Source organism: Pogona vitticeps, chromosome 1 (genome assembly GCF_051106095.1).
Source record: "Pogona vitticeps strain Pit_001003342236 chromosome 1, PviZW2.1, whole genome shotgun sequence".
NCBI lineage: Eukaryota > Metazoa > Chordata > Lepidosauria > Squamata > Agamidae > Pogona > Pogona vitticeps.
In genome coordinates, this window is record NC_135783.1 from 103,236,547 (window position 1) to 103,252,715 (window position 16,169).

General features: G+C 38.5%; 2 long non-coding RNA genes across 5 annotated transcripts in view; one reads left to right on the plus strand and one right to left on the minus strand.

Annotated features, from left to right (window-relative positions):
• The window catches only part of LOC110072891 (uncharacterized), a 601,139-nt gene that overhangs the window by 562,618 nt on the left and 22,352 nt on the right, over positions 1-16,169 (minus strand). The window lies entirely within an intron of this gene.
• LOC144584342 (uncharacterized) lies at positions 175-14,630 on the plus strand. Its single transcript, XR_013538531.1, has 2 exons — positions 175-7,285; positions 11,364-14,630. It is a non-coding gene; the product is annotated as an uncharacterized LOC144584342 (long non-coding RNA).

Here is a 16,169-nt window from a genome sequence, read left to right on the forward strand (position 1 = left end):
CATAGAGCCAGGGTAGGACATCCTCTTTGGTCCCAAAAATGATGGGTGAAGAAGAAAGGAAGTACAGTGGGGTCTCTACTTAAGAACTTAATCCGTATTGGAAGGTGGTTCTCAAGTGGAAAAGTTCTTATGTAGAATCTGCATTTCCCATAGGAATGCACTGAAAACTTTTTTTTAACCTAAGATGACCTAAGGTTAAAAAAAGAGCAGGAGAGTTTTTTTTTCCTGTTCTTATCTTGGATTTTTGTTCTCAAGTAGAAGCAAAATTTAGCAAATGGAGCTGTTCTTTAGTGGAATTGTTCTTAAGTAGGGACGTTCTTAAGTAGAGACCCCACTGTAGCACAATATCAGTATGTGGTGCTGGTGGTAGGAGGGGTGGTGAGGAACAAGTAGTGATGCCTCTAATTTAGCATTGCATTGGAAACACAGTCATTAATCCACCAAACTCTGACTATAGCCAAACTTTTTTTTTTAACAAATAAGAAACAAAGAGTAACTTCATTTGCCAACCAGTTCTCCACTACTGAAAAACAGTACAGCAGTTAGAGATTAGGCCTAATGTATTAAAATCAAGTTATTATTTAAATTAGAATATTTGCTCATGTGTTGGATGAGCTTTATCCAGATATAGGAGAATGCAGGAAGGCAGCTTATTATTAAGGCAACAAGAATGGCAGAAACTGAATTGAGCAATAAATAACAAACAGCAGCTAACTATGGGAATAAAGAAACATCCTCGTATTTCTTTAAGCAAGTCCTGCATGAAAAAAGGAAAAGATGCTCTGTATCTGTGTTGAGGGGTGCAGCAAATTGCAAAGGGGAGAAATATAAGCACAGACTTCAGCAGAGGATAATGTAAGAAGACTCAAAGAAGGCAAGAGTACAAAAACAGAAAGTGCAGACAAGATAAAAGGAAAAATCAGGAGTGATTTTCAGAAACTGAAACCTATTAGTCTTCCCTCAATAGAAACCTACTTGTTTAAAAACAAAGTCACTTAAGGAAAACCAAGAAAATGGGTTTTGTTGAGACAAATGGAAATAGCGTTTAAAAAACTGATGCGTCTGTGTTCTCTTCAGTTCAAAACATAGAATGGGACAATCAGAAGAGGGTGAGTAAAATCACAGATCACTTTTTTAAACTTCATTCTGGACTTACAAGGTTTGCAGTTTAGTAATATAAAATTAAATGTCAATTAAAATTTTAAAGAACTTCATTTGAACCAAAATGTAATTTAATTAGATTTTAAGCGTGTTAACAATAATTTAATGTGTGGTAATTTTTCATCAATTTGCCAGTCTCTGTAATCAGATTTATCCTATCGGAATTCATTCTCCTCAGCAGTGGCCCCTCGTCTTTGGAACAACTTGCCAGTGGAGATCCGCCTGGCTCCCTCTCTGGGTGTTTTCAGGAATAAACTTAAAACCTGGCTATTTGGGCTTTCCCTCCTGCCGTATCTTAATTTCAAATACTTTCGCTACCTTGTATCTATATGTTTTTGGTTTTATTGATTTTAAATTTGTAAACCACCCAAAGTAGACCTTTGGTCTAGATATTAGAAATCCAATAAACAAACAAATAAATAATTGAAATAAATTCTATCACATCGCCATCCTGACAATCTTCATTCTACAGTCCAATCAGTCAATGAGTTCAACTTCTGAAAAATGATAATGCAATTCAAACCCTTCCAGTTTCCTAAATGCAGCTGTGCAAATAATTGTCCCAAATCAGAGGAGTGTGTGTGTGTGTGTGTGTGTGTGTGTGTGTGTGCCAACAAACTAATGGCATAGAAAAAGCCTTTCAGAGAGTCTTCCAGCCAATTAACAAAAAGGCCAATCACCTTTCACAAAGAGTTTGACAAAGCTCCTTTAAGTTCTGCTTTCCAGTCAACATGTTCCAGAAAGGATTTAAAATAAAATCATACCTTAGAGGCAATGAGAGGATAATCACAGTAGTATTGCTACCTTGTGAGAAGATCTCATTATTTTGTGATTTAATCTCTACCTGCATTTTTTCTGTGTATGTGTTATAATCACATTTAACCTTGAAGGAATCCAGCATCTGGTACATGTTTCCATCAGGGAGACCTGACACAATTCAATGCCAAAAAGTATGTCTGCCTATTTAGTTGCTGTGATTCCAAGAATGGCTTAAACAATTACATGTGTGGTTTTAAGCTTCCTGATTGTGTGAGTGGTTCTGGATACTTGATTATCGCTTGTATTACCTCACTAATGTACTTCATCTTCATGTCAGTGCAGTTCATACTAATAGAGAGGGGCAAGTTATATACAGCATTTGGCCAGCATGAATTAAAATGTGTAAAAATAATTTGCTGTTTCATTTATTTTTGCCTCTCCCATTTTGACCTTCACTCCACAAAGACACCTGATGAGAACATAAGAATAACAACAACCACATGTTGCCCTGCAATTCTTTGGTGTGCCTGTGTGGGTGGGTTAAGTATTAACAGCATTCCAGGATAACTCAAGGTCAGCTCTGTCTTATGCTCAGGGATACAGCACTTCTTATCAAGAGGGACAAAGAAGGTAATGAAAGCTGCAGCCAGCCTCCAGCTGAGAACTGGGTTCTGGTTCAGCTTTGTGTCCATGATTAAGGAAATCAAAGGCACCAAGAACACAGTGGCTGTTGTAATATTTCCATATATTAGTATAATTTTTCTCCTTGGTAAGAATTCAATCCAGCAGAGAAATGGGAAGCTCATAACCTCTCCGTTTTGTATTTTGGTAGCTGTATCTCAATATGGATTAATTGCAACCTTATTTTCCCCTTCTATAGCAAGCATGCTTATGTAACAACTCTATGCAATATTTTTAACAGCAGCATGCAGGGTGGCCTTGTTGCAGTGCTCCAAACCCAGGCAGCCTAAGTTACATATTATGCAAAAAAGGTGTCTTGTAATTTGTTTCTAATAATATGTTTCAGCCTTGGCACCATTTATACCGTATTGTAAGCACTGATCAGAGAGAGACAGGATAAAGCATGCATCATAGTGCTGAATTTGGAACAAGAAGACCTAAGTCCAAGTCACAAAGCTTACTTACTTTCCTTAGCCCAGCCAGTATCTTTTAGTCAGAGTTTTCATGGGAGGATACAATTAAATCAAAATAAGTAAACAATCAGTCTCATAACAACAATGATGATATATTGTTTACCCTTGGTCTCAGAAGCCAATCACTCACTTTGATACAGGTTTGTTTGTTTGTTTGTTTGTTTGTTTGTTTGTTTATTTATTTATTTATTTATTTATTTATTTATTTATTTATTTATTTATTTATTTAATATCCCGCCTATCTGGTTGTGTGAGGACCACTCTAGGTGGCTAACAACATAAAAGAAATACAATAATATACACAAAACCATTTTACATAACAAAGAAAGAAAAGAAAAAAATATATACTAAACAAAATGGGGAGCTATAGGAGAAGGGAAAAATCATCAGGAGTTATCTGTTGGGAAGGCCTGCCTAAACATCCATGTTTTTAATTGTTTCTTGAAAATACCCAGCGAGGGAGCTGCGAGAATCTCAGGGGGTAGATTGTTCCAGAGACGAGGAGCCACCGCTGAGAAGGCCCGATTTCTACTCTTTTCCTTCCGGGCCTCCCTCAGCGTTAGGCTCCTCAGTCTCACCTCCTGGCTCGCATGAGTGACACGGGTAGATCTTGGTGGGAGAAGGCGTTCCGCCAAGTATCGAGGTCCTAAACCGTTTAGGGCTTTATACGTAAGCATCAACACTTTGAAGTTGATGCGGAAACGGATGGGCAGCCAATGCAGTGCAGCCAGGGTGGGTGAAATATGTTGGTATCTTCTCACTCCACTGAGTAATCTGGCCGCCGCATTCTGCACCACCTGTAGTTTCCGCAGCAGCCTCAAAGGCAGCCCCACGTAGAGCGCATTGCAGTGATCTAATCTTGAGATTACGAGCGCATGCACCAAGGTAGTGAGCGCCCCAACATCAAGGTAGGATCGCAGCTGGGCTATCCGCCTAAGATGAAAAAAGGCGGTACGGACCACAGACGCCACCTGAGGTTCCATAGTGAGCGCTGGGTCCAGATGGATCCCCAGACTGCGGACCCCATCCCTGACGGGCAGGGTCACCCCCCCAAAAGTGAGGGAGTTTCCCAGATCCCCTAATGTGGTTCTGTTTACTGGGGCAGTGGCATGAATTTGCTCAACAACAAAAAACAAAACACCAGGTATTTATTTTCAGTATTTCCTAATGTTAATGTTTCTGTGTTCCATAGGGAATGAAGGTGAGAACATTACATGCTCTTGCAAAGAGTTAGGTTGGGGCTTAGTCTGTATTAGAAGGAAGCAACTTCATACAATACAATGGGTTTAAAGCTAACTTCTATCACTATAATATCACATCAGCTAAGCTCCATTTAGATAAATGGAACTAATAGGTTATGGACCACACTTGCATATGTATATGTGAAGAGAAGACACCCTAAATGTAGTGCAGCATTGTCAATGACACCCTCAGATTCTATGGCAAAGCCCTTGTAAATTATGGTTTCATGAGGCAGCTCTAAGTTTTTTTATTGGGGCAATAATGGCCTTGACTTATGTCCCCCGAATGAAGCAGATGATTAATCATAATCACAGTAGGCTATAAATGTATTTAGAATAACACTAATTCATTCTAAACTATGAAATGCCTTTATCGTTTGTCTCACATACTGCTATCTGGAATAAAGGATTTGGTGGTAGACTCGGCAAGTTCTAGAAGCCTAAGAATTTTCCTGTGGCAGACACAGTTATAATATATGGTATTTAAGAAAAGATGTGTTCCTTTCCCACATTCATACCCATTCTTTTCATGAGTGTGGTCCAGCTGAAAGCACTGGTTAAGCATTCAGTTTGTACTACCACATTGTTTCAATGCACAGTATGGTATATTGCTGCTGGTGCTTTCTATTCCTCTCCCCCCCCCCCGATCAATAGTTAGGCATGAAGACAGCTGCTCATTTCAACAAGCCAACAGGCCTTTCCCAGATGTTCCTTTTTTCAAAGGGAAGTCATTGCTCAACTTTTACTTACTTCTAAATATCTTTCTCTGACCAGCACACCTGTTGCAAAGAAATTCACTTTTTTAAACTACAGTTTGTAGACATCCTTCAGTCTCGAGAGACTATGGTAATGTGCTCTAAATAGAGGTCATGGAACAACATCTAGTGTGGCTGAGAAGACCAATTTGAGAGTGGCAATCCCTTCCACACTGAAGACAAATACAGTCTGTCCCCTGTCCAGTTCCCTGATTTTGCTGGTTTCAGGAATGCCTCTTTGCCTCGGCCTGCTGGATAAGGGCCTCTTCAAATTGGGAGAGGCCGTGCTGCACCTCCTGCCTCCAGGCTGAATGCTCAGCTGTCAAAGTTTCCCATCTGTTGAGGTCCATTCCTAAGGTCTTCAGACCCCGCTTGCAGATGTCCTTGTATCGCAGCTGTGGTCTCCCTCTGGGGTGATTTCCCTGCACTAATTTTCCATACAGGAGATCTTTTGGAATCCGACTGTCAGCCATTCTCACAACATGCCTGAGCCAACGCAGACATTGCTGTTTCCATAATGTATACATGCTAAAAATTCCAGCTCATTCTAGGACTACTCTATTTGGAACTTCGTCCTGCCAGGTGATACCAAAAATTCGTCGGAGACAACGCATATGGAACATGTTCAGCTTCCTCTCCTGCTGTGCACAAGGGGTCCAGGACTCACTGCAGTGCAGGAGTGTGCTCAGGACACAGGCTCTATAGACCTGGATCTTGATATATGCCGTCAGCTTCTTATTAAGCCATACTCTCTTTGTGAGTCTAGAGAACATGGTAGCTGCTTTGCCAATGCATTTATCCAGCTCAACATCTAGGGAGAGAGTGCCAGAGATCATTGAGCCAAGGTACATGAAGTCATGAACAACCTCCAATTCTTGTGTAGAGATGGTAACTACAATATGTTGTTGGTAAAAATCATGGCACTTATTGTTTAGCTGTTCCTGGTGGTGACCAGCAACACAATCCACCCATTCTTCCTCACCATGCCTTCTTGAAATTATGTCTCAAGGTCTTGATAAACAAGTGTCACCTCCTGTGCACTCACCATTTCTCATCTACAGACCATAACAAGGGTAGGCAATATGTGGCAAGCCACACACAGACCCCATTAGGGACACTTTTAAGTCACCAAAGGTCTTCCAGAAAAATGTTAAACCTTTTTTTTTTTTTGGCCAAAAAAAGTGAGAAACAGTCTCCACCTAAAGTGTCGTTGTAGTGGTGGTGCTGGTTTGCCTATTTTCCCTGCCCCTGCCTCCCAGATTCCCACTCCTAGAGTTCTCAGAGGCCTTAGGAAATCCCCTAAGGCTTCCTCTACACTCAAAAAATATTAAAAACATGGAAATGCTTGCTTGGGCACTTCTTATTGTTCTCTCTAACAAAACAAAAAAGAGAGAGAGAGAGAGAGGCCAAAACAAGTCATTTCAAAGTGTGATGGCCCTAAATCCACCTAAGGCTGCCCGCCCTGATCTACAATGACATTTTAAAATCTTAATTGAAAACTAAGTCCTCAAACAGCATAGTTCTGTTTGAACAAATTCCACCGAATGTTTGCAGAGGTCTCAAATACGTCTAGAGTTATTTGGGAGAATCATTAGCATCATCCAAAGCAGTTCAAATGTGGCTACTAGTAAAGTTTGTTTCAGCACTAAATGCCTACTTTCTTGGATACATTCCAAACCATTCATTAGGAACAGAAACTCAATTTAGCTAAACAGCAAAGTGGATGAAAGTATGGACATAAAATAATATAAGAAAAAAGAAAACGATTCAAGCAAGAGCCCAAAATTCATAGTAGAATTGGAACTATTGTGTCATTTCTAGCCATGAGGATGCTGCTGACACAAACTATACATATGTGCATGCACATGAACACACACACACACACATACACACACAAACACACACACAGGTGGCCTCCTGGATTTTTAAGCAGTCCAGTTATTTCTATGAATGGTTTGACTGGTTCCTTTCCTTCTTGCAGCCCTCCTGTCCGAAATATGACAGGTTGTGTAGTGGTTGTGACATAGGGCCCTTGACCATGAAGAACCATCTCCTGCAAAAAATATGCAATTGTCCTTGTATCTGTGGAAATCTGAAGGCAATTCTAGAGCTGCTATTGTTATCTGTTCCCTTTTCTATTCCTCTGTCCCTCTTAGGGGAGTTCACAGTCTCTGAGGTACAATAGCCTGAGAAACAGTGGTGCAAAACCCTCAAGGTGAGTCCTGTGGCTCAGTCATATGTTTTTCTAACACATGGAGACCAATTAATTCCCCACTGTTAACATAATACTTTTTAAACACAGCCAGCAAACTAACAAATCACAAACACTTTCCTGAATTTACCATTTTTCCTGCTGAATCAAAGTATGATAAGCAGTTTGATGCCATTTTGCACTTCAGAAATCATATTTTCAGGCCTCCAGCTGCATGATTCAAAGGACAGAGTATGGAAACATTACAGATTTGGACTACAGCTCTCAGAATGCCTTACCTGAATAGGATGTTCTGGGAACTGTAGCAGAAAAGAGTAGCATTTCCAGTCTATGGCCAGGACAAGCCAAACTGGCTAGCTTACAGCCATTAAATATCTGTCCTTAGCTCATTGCCAAATGCTGATGTCAATAACCTCAGGTCCGTTCACCAATTTTATACCCTTTAAGTGTCCCTTTGTTTGGTAGTTTGAGACAACAAAATGTGAATGGAGAGCTAGTCTTGCAATTATTTTTCTGATTTTATTAAAACTAGAATATTTGGTTGCTTTATCAAGTCACTTCTGACTGATGGTGGGTCTAAAAGGATTTTCAGGCAATGTGAAATATTCTAGGGAATGGTTTAGAATTGTCACCCCTAATAAGGTGTCATGGCAAAGCTGGGGTTTGAACCCAGATTTCCTGAGTCCTAGTCTGCCTCTCTCACTTTTCTGGTCACTTGTGAGCAAATTATCCACATTACTTTATTTTGTTTGTTTGTTTGTTTGTTTGTTTAAAATATTCCCATCTCACCCTTCTCCTTGAAAAGGACCAAGGTGGCTTACATAATTAAAAAACAATATTTAAAAGCTTTTAAAAAGTATACAAATATTTAAAAGTTTAAGAAAGAATCAAACAAGTATTATATTAGAAATGTAAAATCAATACTGAAACAGTTAGTGGGGAAACAAGGATATCAGAAACATTTTGATATGTTTTCCTGGTATACAAAGCACTTACTTGCTTTAAGGGCAATCCATTTTTTCTGATAGATTGTAGTTAATACCTGGAGGTTTATGGAATGTAATAAACTAAAATCAAACCATTGCCTCTAATGGCTTAGGGTTTGGCTTATGTTATTCTTTATTTGTCTGGAAGCCACCTAAATAAATAAATAAATAAATAAATAAATAAATAAATAAATAAATAAATAAATAAATAAATAAATAAATAAATAAATAAATAAATTCAAACCATCTTCTCCATCAAGCTACACTGGGGAGGAGGAACCAGGAAAGCTTTGTTTCAGCCTTCATTGTACAGTACAAGCAATGCTGATGCTTCTCTATATCCAGATCATTGTTTACCTTCATATTAAGATATTTTTTTCACTGATGTCTCTGATGTACTGGTAATATTAACGAGATCAGTTGTCACCGTCTCTTGCATCAGGTATTAAATACGGAGTTTGACAATTTGTTTTAAAGTGCTGTGATAAAATGTGGAAAAAATAATGAATAGACAACCAATTTGTGCAACTGTTTTAGACATAAGCATATGGGACAAATACATGTATTTCAGATGCATTCCAGATGTTGTTGGACTGCACCCTTTCATCATCTCTCACCCAAGGAGAGAGATGACCAAGGATGATGGAAACTGCAGACCAACATCTGGAAAGCCGCAAGTGCTCAACCCTGATTCTCAACCAGAATTCTCTTTTTGAGTACTCAACTGATTGAGACAAGGAATTCACATGGAGGTGAACGAGGACAAATCACTATGTCTTCCTATAGCTATCTTTCCAAAAAAGCACTTATTCCATCTTTCAGTGATTTAGAGGTGTAATACTATGAACAATGGTTCTGTAGTGTTAGCAGAAATATCTGTAACAACATGAAGGTTAAGCTGGTGTTGACATTTACACTTGTAGCAAGGATTATTTCTTTTTTTAAAGAAGTATTTTTTAAAAAATGTACCAGAAGCTGAGCTCTTATCCTTTCTTAAGACTTAATAATTGACATGTTTAAAGTCTTAAAACTGGGATTACAGAGTGAGGACAACTGGAAGATTCTAAATCACCTTTGAAGTTCCTTGATCTTACACCTGATACAAACTTGAGTACCACTAATTTCCATGAGCTACTTCACTAAGTTCTAAAGAATTTATACCTCACAATTCAGGACAACTGAGATAGCTAAGTATCTGCTACTACACACTGCCAACATTAAGAACAACATCTCATTTGTAAATTTACAGAACAGCGAGCAAAATCCTATCAGTTGTACCCACTAAAATAATGTGATTGGTATAAAACTCAATGATGAATTGTCACAAGAAATTAGCACAAGCATTTACTGTTGTGCACTATTTTGCGTTAACTCAGCATACAACAACAAATGCCTACACTAACTACTCATCATGAAGCTATTCATCAAGGAGATATACACAGTTGCATTACACTGCCATAATAATTCAGTCTTATGTTGCACACTAGATCCTAACATGGATGAAGCTTAACAAAAACAACTCTATCCCAACAAATCAAAGGTTTATTTGAGGCTGGCACCAAACTCCATTTGTGGTAGGACTTAAATGCCTGGGGATATTAATGGGCAAAATTATAAACTCAGAAAACCACAATAATTCCCTTTAATTCAGAGAGTCCTTGAAGAAAACTAGGGACATTGTGACTGTTCCCTCCTGTGTTCTCTATAATCCTTGCCAATGAAATTAGTGTCTATTGATTTCCTAATTCCCTAACAAAAGTGTCAAAATAGGAGAGATAAATGGAAATGCTGTTGACCTCTGTTCTCTACATTTTCTGCACCTGTCTATACATGTGGTAGCTTTATTTATGAGCTTTTTGGAAGACAGAAATGTCAGTCTCTGCCTAAAGTTAAACACAGAATTAGCTGTACATGTGGAGAGATAAGAGTGCTAGCCAAGGCAGAAGAAGGCAAGGCATGAAGAGCAAGCATTTGGCAGGCCTGTCTAAAGTTAGGACAGTTTAAGCCTGATTTCCCCTCCTCGATAGGGGAGGCCTGCTGCGAACTGTATTTGTGTTATCCTGCATTCTAATGAAGAAAAGCAGGATATTAATTTAATAAACATCTAGACTTTTGGGAATGCTTGCAAGCCAAGATTAAACATAGTTGCATTTGTTGAGCTACTTAAATCAAAAGTATTCATAAAACGCTTGCTCAAATGTTTGGGGAAGCCATTGTATCAAGCATGTTTTGAACTAAGATACTCAGAAACTTCAAACTATCTTTTATAAGCCCTGGTCAGGATTTATAACCACGTGGCATGGCCATAGCATGGTTTTGTTTTGTTTTCTTTTTTCTGTGTGAATCACACTAGGGTAAATTACCAGCATTCAGGGGTAACTAGCTAAGTTAGATTCTATCCAGTGAATTGGGGGCCCTCTGAAACACTTCCTGATACACCATTCTAACTACAGTATCATTTTGCTAGGCTGCATTCCTCTCCCTATGTGTTAGAATTGCAGGAAGCAAAAAGTCAAGCCATCAAGGTCCTATATTGGCTTGAACAGCATGACGGCCCCTGCTTAAGAGTTTCAAATCAGAGAGAACCATCAGGCCATCATATGTAATTAATATTCTAGTAACCTAAATTATTAGCTCTTCGAGGGCAAGAGACCTAACTTTGTAAAAAGAAACTAATTATGCTTCCATTGCCATGCCTTTAAATACCTAATAAGCTCTGGGTTGCGAAAACTGATGTATGTTTCTCCACTCTGTAGAGGAGTCCCTATTGTCTGGCCACACTTGCCTCCTCTGTTTTATTGTCCACCATGTGGCATTATCTCCTCACTGAGTTCAGGGACATTTCAAATGTAGGGTATACTCACCACCAATTTAAACTCTATTTGTTTTATCAGACATTTTATCCTGATGTCTTACCTTATTGATTTTGATGGACTGTGAGCTGGTTTTATTGTTTTACCACTGTTTTCTTGATTTAGCACTTAATTTTACTGCACTTATTGTTCTTATTTTAATGCTGTAAACACTTCATTTTTTAAAAAATGAAATAATATAAAAATATCTTAAATGTCAGCTGTTTTTTTTTCTGATCACAGCCAATAATACTACAGACGCTGATCAATGAACCATTGAACATAATAGAACTTACTATCAATCAAACAAACAATATACCCGAGGTATCATCATTGCTACATAAGAACAAAGAAAATGGTTTTTGTGAGTATCCTCAGTCAGTTTTCTTAAACACGTCTATTTCATATTGACACCATAGAATGAAATAGCATTTGTCTTTTCTGCAGAATGAGGTACGGTTAAAACATTTTCCAATGGAACTTCTGCCCTGCCTGCTCAAAGAGAATTTTATTCCCCATTATATTGGCAGAAGAGACTCAGAGTCATGTTTCCTTATCAGCTTCCTGATTTTATTTTAATTAAGACAATTCTCCATTAACCAGGCAACCCGTGAAATGACTTTGGATTTTTCCTCGCAGGTCATGCACACTGTTTAAAAAATCAGAGAAAGGAAAGGGTTCTCTTAAAGTTGTTTAAACGACTTTATCATTTTTAGCATTATTAATTCATGCTGCAAATAGTTTATAGTGCCAAGTTTAAAACTTCCTGTAATTAAAGGATGAAAAATGATGACACCATTACATTAAGAATTAATAGTACATTTCCTCCTTGAAAATGGATTTCAATTTGTGGTCATCACGTCATTTAGAAAAGGAAAAGAAAATACAACAGGAAAGGAAAGGTTTCAAAAGAAAAAAAACTATGAGGTGAGTGCTCTGGTTAAGATTCACAAGTCAGATGTCTTAATTGTGGTTATAAAACCAAATATACACTGAAACAACTGTTACGCTTGTTGAACTAAGCTTCTTACTGAAGTGCATCAGATAGAGAGGGGTGGAGGGGAGAGGGAGAGAGAGAGAGAGAGATCATTGAGGTCTCTGAGCATCTTGGGAGCAGGGAAGCCATAATCACCTCTGTCCTGGTGTAAGTTTCAATTCCCTCTGAACCGTGAAACTTGTTGCATGACCTTGAACCTGTCCCTTTCTCTTGGCCTGACCTATCTCAGAAAATTATGAAAGTATGGGGTTAGGAGAAACATATATGCTGTCTTGAATTGTGTATTGTCTCCATGTATGCTGCTGTGAATTGGACAAAGGCTGGCTGTAAGTGGCACAACAAATAAGACCGCACAACTTCAATCTGCAGGACATTCAACATGACCTTTAACTTATGGAGATCTGGGGAAGAAGCACTCCTCTGCATTCCATCAGTGGGAGTAACACATTACACAGAGATTCAGGAATGGACCTTCTCTGCTGTGGTGCCTGGGTTTTGAAATACCCTCCTTTTGACATCAACACTCACTTCATTTTGGCACCAAATGTGTTTGTTTTTTTTCAGCACAGCATTTAGGAGCTCAGCATTATGTCCTGACTAGGTTGTGGATCTGTGATGCGTAGTGTACACTATTCTGAATGACTGGAATTGCTTCACATTGCTTTCCTACCTCTATCCCACTCTGATTTTTTTTAAAATACAGATTTGGAAATGAACAAATAAGGAGACTTCTAATATAAAAACTGAACTGTGTTACAATGTGTTACAATGAGTAATTCCTTATTTTACGCTAGTTGATCAAATCACTTTTTTACTTGACCAACCTGGGAGAGAGTATAAGAAAGATCCAAAGAGAACTTCAAAGGCAAAGTTATATTCCATCCAGATGCAAGCAGAAGACATTAGCTTTTCCTGTAACCTCAAAGACTTATTAAAAGACCACTGGCTTGCGTCCATAACTGAAAGTACTCTTACAGCATCAGTCTAGACATGATCTTATCTAAAAGCCTCTGAGGTCATTTTGTATTCAGAGGCATTATCCAAATTTGCGTGGGCTCTTTAAATATATAAGTTTGATTATTTTACTGCAGCATCTGTGTCAATGCTTGAAGCCGGACAATGTGAAAAATGCTCTAATGAGTTCAAACTAGAGTGAGTTAACCCACTATTCCATTTATGATGGAAGCATATTGATAGCCACATTTGACTAAAGTTGGAAGCACAACACTTTCTTTCAGAATAACACCACAATTTTCACTTAAGAACTTTTGTTCAGAGTTTTAAAATAAAGAAAGAAGGGAAAAACAATCAGCAACAAGCTTCCTTTTGCTACCTTGTTGTCCTCACTCACAAATGTCCTTCAGCCATTTCATAAGGCTAAGACTTCCAAAAGGTAGCAACCTGTTCCCTCTAGTATGTTTTGTTGTTGTTGTTGTTGTTGTTGTTGTTGTTGTTGTAATGCTTTTGGAAGTTTTAAAACAAATTGTACATGGTAGCCTAAAACCAAAGTCATGCTGGTGCTTATATACTGTAACTTCTAGTGCAACAGGCCTTTCCTGTCCTCCCTTACGTGCTTTAATCCTGAGCACCCTACAATTGGTTCCAGAAAGTTTATTCTCCTTCTAGAACAGGTTTTGAGGGCATATTGGGAGTTGTGGCAGGTGGGAACCAGCTTCCTCCCATTTCTATTGAGAAAATCAATTAGGACGAACCACTCATTTCAATTCTAGCCATAAAGAGACAAAACCAACCCCCCTGCTTCCCATTCCTCATAGGTTTACCTCACAAATGGCTGTTTCTTTTCTAATAAAAATTATATTCTTGTTTCACAATTTACCTCTTTTTAAAAAAAAAATGTAAAAATCAAGATAAATAATTAAACAAGAAGAAAAATCACTATAGGCGCTCCTGTTTCCTAGTGATAGCACAGCATTAAAAGTATCATATAAGTCCCGGATTAGATTTGTATGCTATGGCTAGCCAGTGTCAAATGGAGACATGGAAATAAAAACAAGAATGGAACACTGAGAACAATTCATTCCTTATACTGTATAAGAAATGTTTGCAGGAGCTGAAACTGGGAAACCTCTATGTAGTACAGTATTGTGTGTGACTGCCCCCTGTAGTGAGCTATCAGAACTGCAGCTTGGAATATTTTGGCTCCTATTGAAGAACAGCAAGATCTTTAGATTGGACAACAAAAATGTGAAACAGACATTTATAAAAATTTATTTTGTACAGTGTGAGGAAAGTAAATAGAAGGCACTTTTCCTCTCTCTTTCTTAATGCTAGAACTCAAGGTCCCAATGGAACTGAACTGATGACAAACAAAAGGTTCCTTCCCACAACCACTAGTTAAAATACGGGATTTCTTGCCAGAAGATGTGGTGGTCACCATTAGCTTAGATAGCTCTGAATAAGTAGTAGACATTCTTGGAGGATAATACTTTTTATGGCTATTATTTTGACAGCTATAGGCTGCTCCCACATGCAGGTAACAAAGGTTGGTGAAAGTTTTTGCCCTTGGTGAATGGTTTCTTGGGCTTCCATGTTGCGGGCATGTGGTTAGCCACTGTGTCAAAGAGATGCTGGAGTACATAGGCCCTAGGTATTATCTAAACAGGGCTTTTCCTGTGTTGCTCTACACACTGCCAGGGTCTGCAGAGGTGAGCGACAGGGACTTACGTCACAGATTTCTTATTTTAGAATAGGACCTTTAAAAAAATCCCATTGACCCCTCCAGGCATTCAGTAATTAAGGCAGAGAGCTCCATGAGATCACACAGACAAGACTCTCTTACTGCCAAATGGTTGCCAGAGCACAGAAATAAACTGTTCAAAGTAATGTCATTACTCATTTCTTTTTCTCACCTACACAGTGGACAGGGACATTACTCTTGAATGGTATAATCAGAGTGAGAATAAAAGTGAGGTAAACTTTATGCAAGAAACCTAATGAGCAAGATTTACTTGTTACTTCAGAATTTTTCTGGCAGGGCCATTTTCAGGATATTTCGTCCATGCTTATAATTTTTAGGTGTTTTTAAAAATCATGTGGTTCTTAACCTTTTTGAAAGAAATGCCCCCTTGAGCCATTGAGGAAGTTATCATCGCCCCCCTCGCCATGGTGATGATATCTTTCTTTCTTATTTATTTATTTATTTATTTGTTTGTTTGTTTGTTTGTTTGTTTGTTTGTTTGTTTGTGACACTTAAATCCAATGACACCTGGAAAAAAATTCAATTCCAAGAAAATGAAATCCCCCCAAAAAGTAACATTTAATGATTTAGTTGCAAGCGAATTTTAAGACACAAAAAGAAATATAAAAAGGGCATAAAAACAAACCGCAATGCAGGAACTAAAAATTTCAAGACAAAAATTCTGAAACTAAATTAAGATTGGAGGAAAATATATATTCATGCACACTGTAAAAAGGCTGCAGCCATCTTCACAGGTTTGGCTTGCTCCAACGCCCCCCTACTGCCCCCTTCTGCTCCAGCGCCCTCACGCCCCCCCTTTTTGTTCTACTGCCCCCCTGAAAAATGAAATCGCCCCCCTGGGGGGCATTATCGCCCACGTTAAGAACCACTGATTTAACCCATAACACATTACTAACTCTAAGAAAGAGATTTAAGTTGAACATTGAGAAGAACCTCCTGACAGAAACAACTGTTTAGCAGTGGAATGGACTTAATGCAAAAGACGGTCAACCTGCCTGCTTTTTAAGCAGAGGTTGGATGGCCATTTATCTGGCAGGGTTTAGCTGTGGATTATTTCTGTCACCCATGCTATAATTCTGTGGCTGAAATCCTGTTGATTAGAGTAGGCCCATTGAATGAATGGAATTTACAAAGGAATTGACACACTAAGTCCCCAGTGATTCAGTGGGCCTGCTCTAGTTACACCTAAAAATGGTAAACAATGGGATTTTATCCTGTGACTACACTTCTATGAATACACAGAACATGACTTATCAGTTTTGCCAGCAAGTAATAGTTACAACAATGGGTTGATTCTTTTTAAAGTAACGTTCATGTTTGCTTTTCATTAACA